Source organism: Sinohyriopsis cumingii, chromosome 1, assembly GCF_028554795.1.
Source record: "Sinohyriopsis cumingii isolate HCF-2022 chromosome 1, ASM2855479v2, whole genome shotgun sequence".
Lineage (NCBI taxonomy): Eukaryota > Metazoa > Mollusca > Bivalvia > Unionida > Unionidae > Sinohyriopsis > Sinohyriopsis cumingii.
The window spans coordinates 78,532,378-78,544,198 of record NC_142961.1 but is presented as its reverse complement, the minus strand read 5'-3'; the positions used below and the strand labels follow the sequence as shown (position 1 = coordinate 78,544,198).

Sequence of the window (11,821 nt, the reverse complement as noted above, 5' to 3'; positions counted from 1 at the left end):
GATTTCCTCCAACATAGTTAGTATACTGTCATGGTATAATTTTCTTTAGAGCTGCATCTTTATTTTGAATTTTGAATATCTCTCTATGGAAAAAAACGAGGGCTTTTATACTCATTCCGTAATACACAACCGAATTTTTTTTGTTTCAAAAATTAATTTACCGCTCCCTGCCTTACTTCATTGTACGAGGGTTAGGGAGTATCGTTCGACAGTGATAAAGTCTGAAAATACAGTGTCTAAGACCGGGACATAAGACCTATTTGCGCTATCTGTAACCGTGCATTTTGTTGACTTTGTCTACAATAGTCAGGTAAGTATTCATATTTACAATTATTACTTTAATTTTTTATTAATATTTTCTAATTACAGTTTAAGCTGCGTGTGCGCGCGAACGCTAAATGTATACATACTCTGTAGATGTACATATCAATCTTGAGCTTGTTCGTAAAAATTATTCATTATTATTCATTAAGTTTCTCAGTTCCTGCCTCGAAATGTCTGCAAGAGACTGCCCTAATCCACCGGGATCAGCTGGACATGAAAGGTTTTCCGTCTTGACATGATGATAATACGGCGCGCGAAAAGGGTCAAAGTGCAGATAGCGCGTTACCCATTTTAGATATCAGTGATTGAAAGTCAAATATTCGTGAGGTTTTCATTTAAGGAAAACTATTAAATTTCGATGGGGGAAAATCATCGCAGTAACCACTATATGTAATTCGAACCCTTTTCGTAGAAAATAATACTGCGCCCAATCGTGGAGTCTCACAATATATTCACATGATGAAAGTATGGTTCGTTCAGCTCTGCATCACAAATGATATCCCTGTTTGTAGCGTAGTGAATTTTCGCACGAGTGTCTCGAAATGTATGTTGCTTAAAATCACCGAATTCCTTTCGCACACACGATTTTGGTCATGGAGGTACGGAAGAATCCATTTTTGATACAGGACTTGGCAAGTTACGGGAGCCGTTGCGTGCCACAAATAAACAAACATCGCATTGGCATTAGCCAGCTCATACCATTATCAGATATTAAGTGGCAATTTACAACAGTTTCATGAAAACTGCACGATGCAGACGATGCTTGTTTTTCTCCCGTGTGACGTGGCGGCTTGCATAACACAGAGTCATGTACCGTCTGTATTCTCTGATAAATCGAATCAAACTGCAAATAAGAAAGATCCGGATATGCCGTATCACAAAGCGCTTGCCGATCAGGGGCTGTATTGTTTGTTCTACTGATTACTCCTAAAGAAACAGCACAAAGATCGGCCGGCGCATTATGCGACGACAGATCTGGGTCTGTACAGTTTGCTGCTGGTTGGGTATTGACTGACTTATCGCTGCTGCCTTATGCGATGGGATGGTGGAAGAAGCTACTTTTTATTATGAGTATCAGTTCTAGACGTAAAAAGACCCCACCCACCCAAACACCAGCGTACTCAAGCCATTATTTGGAAGGTTTGTGTAAATACATATTACCTACTTTGACCTATATTGAGCTACTTTGTTATGTGTGCCACAGTGACAACACTCATACTGATAACATACACAAAAATAGTACAAGGCTACAGAGATGCACTACATTTTAACCTAGTTGATAACGTTGACATGTATAAAAGCTGCAAAGTGTATTATAACGGTGTTGAGTTGAACTTACTTATAAATTCATAGGGTAATGCGATAATATAAAATAACTATCTACTTTACCTCCCCCCCCCCTCTCTCTCTCTCTCTCTCTCTCTCTCTCTCTCTCACACACACACACACACACAATTTTATTTAGGGGGTAATTTCCTGTTATCGCTACAGTCTTATCCCATCTATTAATCAATGTAAGATTGTATATTCAAAATATCTACCAAAATCATGGCGTCTTGGAGATCTTAAGACTCGTTGGAAATAACATTAATAGTTAGTTATCTTTACATTCGAACCTAAGATACCTTATATTTAGTTCTAGGACTCTGCTACGCAGAGTGGGTGGTTTACAGTTGCACTTTGTTCATGTAACCGTAATTTGAGTTCAATACACCAAATTTGCAGTGTGGGAACATATTGGAAAGACTCACTCTTGCACAACTGGACATAACTGACGTACATTCATGGGGTTATTCATGATAAAACGTCTTAACCACACCACAACATTCAATTTCGACCACACATCGTTTGAACTAGTCCAAACCACACTCACACTGGAGCATAGGTCCATTGTTTCTGCCTATACCGCCCTCCTCCTAGTAAAAAAAAAAACAAGCTGGCTGACTCTCTTTTTTTGGAGCAGTTTCCGAATCTCCTGGTCTATGGAAATTCAACAGGTGGCAACCTGATTATTCTTGGAGATTTCAACTTTCACTTTGACTGTCCCGGAAAGCCATATACATCAAAACTCATAGATTCCATTAATGTTTTCAACCTCAAACAATCAGTTAACTAACCCACCCATAAACATGGTCACATTTTAGACTAGATTCTTCATAGACCTGATGATAACATTCTACGATCCTCCCTGGTATCCCATGGCCTTGCATCAGATCACCTCTGCATTATATGCCATCTTGAAGTATCAGTCCCTAACCCTCCACCTTTATCTGCTATTAAGAGAAATTTCCGTATGATAAATAGAACCAAACTAATGCACGACATCCAAGCTAACCTAACAACTTGCTTACCCCCTACCGCAGTACAACTTGATAACTGCCTGCGTTCATTGATTGACAAACATGCCCAAACTACCAAGTGCAGAGTATCAATTCAAAAGTGTTCTCCATGGTATAGCAGTGTTAGGGACCAGCTTCGCACTGCTAAAAGAGACCGCCGTAAAGCTGAGAAGCTTTGGCTTTCCACCAGACTCACTATTCATAAGCAAATCTATGAAGCCGCTAAGAAGAATTTTCACAAATATAGTCCATGCAGCAAAATCAGCCCACTATACTACTAAGATCATGGAAAGTTCCAGCTGCAAAGAGCTCTTCGAGATTACTAACAAGCTAATGTCAAGGAACAAATCTACACCACTTCCAACTACCTTCTCTCCTGTCGACCTTCCGGACATGTTTGCAAATTTCTTCCGTGACAAAGTACAAACCATTAGAGATAAGCTTGACACCACAATTTTAATTGACTCGCCATCACCATACAATTGGGATACAGAATTTGAGCGGCAACCATTAGCAGCATATGAACCTGTCTCTATGGATTTCGTACGTACAATCCTGATGAAGAGTGCACCAAAGTCACGTGAACTTGATCCAATTCCAACATCACTGCTGCTTGAGTGCTTAGATCCAGTATTGCCTTCAGTAACTGATGTTATTAATACCTCTCTCTCATCCGGGAAATTCCCGTTATTTTTCAAAACTGCCATTGTAAAGCCTCTGCTGAAGAAACCAACACTAGACCATAACGATTTAAAGAACTAACGCCCAGTTTCTAATCTCCCATTCATATAAAAAATCTTAGAAAAGTTTGTTCTATCCCAGCTTGTATCTCATCTAAATTCAAACAGTCTTTTTTAACAATGTACAATCTGCATATCGCCCTTGCCACAGTACTGAAACTACTCTTCTAAAAGTAGTTAATGACATTCTCTCTGCGTTGGATAGCGGAAAGATTACAGTCCTCACCCTCCTTGATTTGTCTGCAGCATTTGACACAATAGACCATGACATATTACTTCACCGTCTCCAGCATGTATTTGGCATTCATGATACAGCCTTACTGTGGTTCAAGTCCTACTTGGTCAACAGGACACAAATTGTATCTGCAAATGGAATACACTCCAGCCCAGTTGATCTATGTTGTGGTGTTCCACAGGGGTCTGTTCTTGGACATGTTCTCTTCATTCTGTACACTCATTCGCTCTCAAGTGTCATAGATCATCATTCAGTGTCTCACCAATTGTACGCTGATGACACCCAAATATACAAATCTAGCCACCCAACTGAAGTTGATGCTACCATCCTAGGTGTAGAGAGGTGCATTTCTGATGTGAAATCATGGATGACATGTAACAAGCTGCAGATGAATGATGATAAGACTGAGGCCATTCTGATCACAACACAAAGACTTTCTCATTCACATTCTTTACCTCAAACAATAAATATCAGCAACACCAACGTTAAATTCACACAATCAGTATGAAACCTAGGTGTTACTCTGGACAGTACTCTCACATTGCACCAACATGTCATGAACATATGCAAGGCTGCATATCTTGAGCTGAGACGCATCAGCTCAATTCGCAAATATCTTTCAGTTGATGCCACTAAAACACTTGTGTGTTCATTAGTACTTTCAAGACTGGACTATTGTAACTCAATTCTGTCTGGTTCATCTCAATATCTACTCCAGAAACTTCAGAAAGTTCAAAACACAGCTGCTCGGATCATACTTAGAGTACCACGATCAGAGCACACCTCCCCGCTGCTCTGTACCCTACACTGGCTATTCATTCGATCCAGAATCAAACACAAACTTTGTTCTCTGTGCTACGTTTCACTGTCGGACTCTAGTCCAACATACCTATCCAACCTCACCCATGCGTACACACTAGCAAGATACTTACGCTCCTCTTCTAACAATCGTATACTCATTATTCCCAGTTTGAAAACAAAGTCATATGGACAGCGTTCTTTTGCATACCAGGGCCCAGCAATGTGGAATGAATTGCCAACTGAACTTAGACACAAAGACACAGTGATCCCATTCAAGAGGGCTCTCAAAACTCACTTATTTCGACTGCAAGAACAAACTTCAAGACTTAATAATGTTTCCTACCTTAAATATTCTCAACATGTTTTTTAATGTTTTCTAATTTCATGGTGTTTGTTTTTGTAATCATATCATTATATGTTTTTTTTTATCTTATAGGTGTTGTCTAATGTTGTAAAGCGCTTAGAACTTCTAAAGATTAGGCGCTGTACAAAGTCCTCATTATTATTATTATTATTATTATTATTATTATTATTATTATTATTATTCACCATGTCTTAATAGTACGCACTCCTATGACGGAGCCAGAAATATCAAGACGGTTGGGGTGTAAACAGGTATGCGAGGGGTCTGTGGGATGGAACCCCAGAGGAAAGAAACGTTCTATTTGTCAGCTGTTACGCGTTCATTTTTTGGGGTGGGTGGGGTGTCTCTGACCCGACCCTTCCCCTCCTGGATCCTCTTTTGTACTACAGCGGTGGTAGTATCTAACTGGCTCCAGCTCACTTTAAAGTAAAGATTTATGCCTGGGCTCATACTTTGATCTTCACAGATAATGTTTATACAAGTCTAGGGATACTCGCTTCGTAACACGACAGTATCGGGTTTAAACCATGTCCCTATCAAAAGCAATATGCAAAGGTCCCTGGGATCTCTTAGGCTTCTTGTGTTTATTTCTATGTTTGGTTTATTTGCTCCTTTAAACTAGAAGACTGAAATGTTAGTATTTATTAAATACAAACGATAAATTTTTGATATTCATTTGATGCCAAAACCTGGAATTTTCATTACATTTTAAATTCATAGCCTGAAGCTGACTCGACCATCCTTAAGTAGTTTGATTAATGCTGCAAAGAATTATCGACCTTTTTCTAACTTGTTCATTTCTATGTACAAAAGAAAAGAGAATGAAATGAAAGAAAGTATGGGATGTAGGATCTACGTCGTGATCGGCGGATGTAAAAAATTGGATTCACTTTCTAAGTAGAATAGACGATGGTTCCTCATAATTCAGACACACTTACTGTGCAAAATTAGAGGATGACTCTGGATAAGGGCTAAAATCTGATATCTTCTCCTTCTAATCACACCCCGGGATTATTAGCGGAAAATGCAATCGATGTGGGAGATTCTGGGCAGGTGACCGTCATGTACTAAAATATAAAATTCATTTAATTACCTTGGAGTTGAAAACAAAATCATACATGACTGCTACTCCTGGCGCTATTACTACTACTGCTGCTGCTGCCGCTACTACTACTGTGAAGTCCGCTCATTAAAATCTGCACAAATCCACAATCGAAAAGTCATAACTTACTCGGGACGCAACAAATTTCAATATTTGACATGCAGGAGCACTCACGTAGTTTTTTAAGAAATCTTCCTACTAGTAACATAGTGGACTTTGCGTATCGTAGAGATTTCCCACAAGAAAGATATTATTGTAACTCGTTTAAGGATTGTAAAATTTAGCATTCTTAGACAGAAAATGCGAAGAAAATGCGTGATTGAAATATATATTTCAGAAATGACAATAAATCCATAAAAAAATACATAATTTCCCTACCCCACCCCATCGTATAGGATTCCAGGAATTTACAAGCGATTGATATCCCGGTATTATTCCAAAGATCTATTTATTCGATCAGAATCATTTGCTGCCAGAAAAGTCACTATCATAATTAAGTAAGGGCTCTGTGAAATGACACAATGTTTCTTTTCTCCCACTTTAAATAGTCTACATCAGGATTAAGGCATATGATGGGACTGTCCAGATTAATAGATCCGCCACGTCAATCAACCCTAAATTGGACTATCCAGATTAATAGATCCACCACGTCAATCAACCCTAAATTGGACTGTCCAGATTAATAGATCCGCCACGTCAATCAACCCTAAATGGGACTGTCCAGATTAATAGATCCACCACGTCAATCAACCCTAAATTGGACTGTCCAGATTAATAGATCCACCACGTCAATCAACCCTAAATTGGACTGTCCAGATTAATAGATCCACCACGTCAGTCCTAAATGGGACTGTCCAGATTAATTGATCCGCCACGTCAATCAACCCTAAATGGGACTGTCCAGATCAATAGATCCGCCACGTCAATCAACCCTAAATTGGACTGTCTGGATTAATAGATCCACCACGTCAGTCAGTCCTAAATGGGACTGTCCAGATTAATAGATCCGCCACGTCAATCAACCCTAAATGGGACTGTCCAGATTAATAGATCCACCACGTCAGTCAGCCCTAAATGGGACTGTCTAGATTAATAGATCCACCACGTCAGTCAGTCCTAAATGGGACTGTCCAGATTAATAGATCCGCCACGTCAGTCAGCCCTAAATGGGACTGTCCAGATTAATAGATCCGCTACGTCAATCAACCCTAAATGGGACTGTCCAGATTAATTGATCCGCCACGTCAATCAACCCTACCGCACATAATACTTTTCAAAACATTTTTATCGGATCGGGTACGGTCGGAAATCAACTTTTACAAGAACAGCAACACATCTCGAGTTGTCACAACGAGTTTTAGTAGATAATCTGTCAATCAATTCGTATTTAATCAACTTAACTGGTCCGCTTGTTCTATATCCAGCAAACATATTGATTTCCTCCAAGACAGTCAGTGTACTGTCATTGTATACTTATATTTATGTTGAACGTCGAATCTGTATTTTAGTTTTCTCTTTATGCAAAACAACGAGTTGTTTTTATACTCATTCGAAAATATACAGCAGAATTTTAAAAAGAGTTTTTGCCGCGTATTGCTTTGCGTAGTGTGTTCATATTACGACGGTCAGGCAGTATCGTTCACAATCGATACATTCTGATAATGCAGCCTGCCTAAGACCTGGACATAAGACCTATCTGCGCTATCTATCACCGTGCATTTTGTTGACTTTGTCTATAGAAGCCAGGTAAGTTTTCATAATTACAATAATTAGTTTAGGATGCATATTTTCCAATTCCCGTTTAAGCTGCGTGCTAGTACGAAGGGTAAGTGTATACATTGTTGATGTAAACAGATCAAGTTTCAGAGTTTTCCAGGAACATTATGCATTAGTTTCATTTCGGTAGCTTTTTTCAATTTATCTATTCCAACCTGGAAATGCCAAAAGGGTATTCCCTTAATCCACCTGGATCAGAAGGGCACGGTAGGATTCCCGTCAATGTTTAGTACTCTTGGCAGGATGATACTATGGCGCGCGAAAAGGGTCAAAGTGCAGAAAGCGCTTAACCCATTTTTGGTAGCAGCTATTGACAGTCAAAAGTTCGTGAGGTTTACGTTTCAGGAAAACCACTCAGTTTTGATGAGGACAATTCATTATAGTAACCACTTTGTGTAATTCGAACCCTTTTCGTACAAAATAGGAATCCGCCTCATGGTGGAGTTGTCATACGGCATGAAGAAACTTTGGTTCGTTCTGCTCTGCATCAAGAATGATATCTGAGTCTGTATCTCATTTAATGTTCGCATGAGCGTTTCAAAATGTAGCTAAAATTACCGCATTCTTTTCAATTAGAAGATGTTGGTCCTGGAGTTATGAAAGATCGTTTTTTTTTTTTTTTATAGACAAGACTTAAGCAGTTACGGGAGCCGTTGCTTGCCACAAATAAACTAACATCGTCTACGCATTAGCCAGCTCATACCATTATCAGATATTAGGTGAAATTTAAAATAGTTACATGAAAACTGCATGAAAAAGACGTTGTTTGTTTTTTCTTTTCCTGTGGCACGGGACGACTCCCAGAATGCTGAGTCATATATATATATATATATATATATATATATATATATATATATATATATATATATATATATATATATATATATATATATATATATATATATTACGCAGAAATGTATGGTTCATGCGCCGACATACATTCCAGTCACATTTGTGTCTCTCAGAAATAGCAACGGTTCTTCCGAATGAATAAAGTTTTTTAGCCTGGTACCCTGGCTTCCAATGCCGCTCCACACACGAGGCTAGGAACATACAGTCGAAAATTCAAGATGGCGGAAGTGATTCAAAAATACGTTGGCAATAAAGAAATAGCATTAAATCAGTTATTTCCAGCTGGCTTTTTTGGTTGTATTAGTCACACCTATGTCAGTTAAAGAAATATTGAGTGTTTGTTTAAGGTGGGTTTTTGTTTTATTTCTGTACTAATTATAATGGAACAAAGTATATTCAGCAATACGCTGCATCAAAATATTCATACATTTCAGAAATGTAACAGCTTTACAATCATAATCTGTTCTTAATCAATATTCTGAATTTTACCATGAAGGATTTTAATTCAGTGATTATCGCTTTAATAGTTAGAAATGTTAACTTCTTCCATCCAATATCACAATTTATCCTGTAAATCTTTGTTTCAGTTTGTAAAGTTTATAAGTTGTATTACTGAGTGTCCATAGTACTTATGGATCATAAATCAATACAAATTGTGATTACTAAGCCACATATCCAGTTTAAACAGGTTTAAACAAGACAGTCATTTATGCACTTTTCAATGATGCAAATTTCCGGATGACATATTATTTTAAGGTAAAATACATAGAGTCCCTGACCATAGTAGATATTAGCTAGTCATTTCTGCAATTAAATTATTCCTATTCGAGTACATTTCTTGATGACCCCTATTGTTTATAACAAAATTACTCCAAAGTCCCTGGATCATAGTAATCCAAAGCTGAACCAGTATTATTTCAGTACTGGACCACTAATAATTTTATGTTTTACGATATTATTAAACGACATAATAATTTCTTTATTTATCGTTATATTTCAAATTTATGAAGTCGACTATAAAAATTATTTTCACAAAATAAAGAATGGCACAACACAATACGTACTGAATTCAACAGTTTTAAGAGATGTTACATGAATATTTGACGAGTCTAACATGCAAACAGAATTGTTGATATCAAGACATTGTGTACTTGCTGATAAGTGTGGAAGGGATAAATATAACATATTGGCTTGAAACGAATGAATAACGGATATATTTAATCGAGTATGTGAAAAACTCAGTATTTTCACCCACGAGATGAAAAATATATCCGTTATTCACTCCTAGCAAGAAATGTGTATTTTTCTTTGATCCTCAAACTTATTGGATAGCAAGATGTACTGTGTGTGTATTCTGTAAATGATCGTCACTCAACAGTATTTAAAGCGTCTTTGCTAAGATCCTGACAGTCTATTTGCATGCAAAAATACTACTCAATTTTGAGAACAAATTCAACCGCTAAAAATAAATTAAAAACTCTCAATTGGAAGAATGCCTAAGCTAACATTCTACCTACACATTGTATGAACGTGCGAGAAACAAATTTCCAAATACAGTTGTGTATGTTATGTGAATCTAAAGTGGTAAACACACACTGTTGCAATGCAAGCACGTTAAAAGATAGCAATGGATATAAATATATTCTGACAGTGACATGCGTATTTTTTCAAACTACGTTTGTGATGAATAGATGAACATGGAGACGACAGACACGATTCTTTTAATGCAATCTTTCATGATCCCAAACCAGATAAATACAGTTGGACGAGGATAATGTTTTACAACAACAAAAAAAAAAACCCCAAGGCTTTGATGCAAGAGGTAAACACTGACTATTTTTCGATTTACATCATACATGACGTTCGTTGAAGCAAGCAAGGAAGAACAGATAAATGGTACCGATGAATCTATTCTGTTATTCGACAACAGACTGACTTGAAACGTTTAAACTAACTGAAACTTTCATAATTTCATAATACTAACCAATATCTGAAAAGGACCACATTTTGAACTTTATAGAGGAAATATTAAAAAGCAGACAACTAATTTGACCAGCACCCAAACCTACTGACCAACGTCCATACTAACGAATATCTGTACTTATTGACCAAAACACCCCAGATTGTCATTGTTGTACTCATGATAAAACATTTTGTTACGGACAATGGGAAATGTCATTTTCTGGAAATTTTCCAGTTTCCTTGTCCGCAGAATCCTATTTATATGCAAATAAAATTGACATTCTGACATGGAATTCCCATTGTCCCATTGTCCCCAGATTGCCATCATTTCAAGATGGTGGACATAATAGTAACTCCCACTGTCCACAGATTGGTTCATGTTTCTCCAGAGTAGGAATAAAACCCAAGGAATGTACACTACTTGGTCAAAACAGTATACAAATCTCGTTTATTTCCATATCCGGAGACTGAAGTTTGAATGTAAAATACCTTTAAATGAATAAAATCAAATAACAATATCATATGTATTAAAGAATATCACCTAATATGCATACATTCTAATATTCCATCACAGCATAACTAAAGCACATGCTTTATCGCTGCAATAACCAGACAAATTATAAATAAAAAATGATGCTTGTCTTGGATATTTCAAATCAAATTACATTCGTCATGTGCTGGATCTATATATATCCCTGTTAAGTGACCGTGATCTCAATCTTTGTTTTCATTGATATCTCTCACACAGATATGGCATGTATTTATTGAGTTAAAATGTCTCTCACCTTTGTTAAGTCTTCGTACACTTGTTTTGATATTCTCTCAATTGCATCGTAAAATAATCTAATATAATATAATACGCACCTCTGTAAATTATAGGTTTATATCTCTTGTGATTACAACAAAACTTTAATGGAATGTGTTTAGCTGTTTAATATCTGGGTTTGTACAGTCCACTCTGTGTTCTCGCTTTAATGGAATGTGTTTAGCTGTTTAATATCTGGGTTTGTACAGTCCATTGTGTGTTCTTGCTTCAGGTACTGCTGATACCGTAGAAATCCCCATAAATAATATATGGAACTTTAAATTCCTGTGAATAGTTTTTAAATTGGACTATTGAAGGAAAAATATTTTACAATAAATTCACTTTTTTGATGAACATTTTAAACAAATTTTGGCAAAAGCCCAAGCTATTGTAACCTTTAACGTAGCAGCATCTATACTTTGACTTCATATGTTATAAAAGCCCCATCCTAAGCCTTGCTGACTGATCCTGATGATAATTTCATTCTCCACCTTTAAAACGAGCACAATGGAATTGTAGCC

General features: G+C 37.2%; 1 protein-coding gene across 2 annotated transcripts in view; it reads left to right on the top strand.

Annotated features, from left to right (window-relative positions):
- The first annotated feature begins 175 nt into the window (after positions 1-175).
- LOC149807178 (regucalcin-like) overlaps positions 176-11,821 on the top strand; it is a 30,351-nt gene continuing 18,705 nt past the window's right edge. The window contains exon 1 of one of the 2 annotated variants that reach the window (XM_089963161.1): positions 176-310. The gene's annotated coding sequence lies outside the window, so the exon portion shown is untranslated. Of the gene's footprint in view, positions 311-7,491; positions 7,652-11,821 lie in introns of those variants that run through there. The other variant, XM_089963157.1, reaches the window with a different exon arrangement.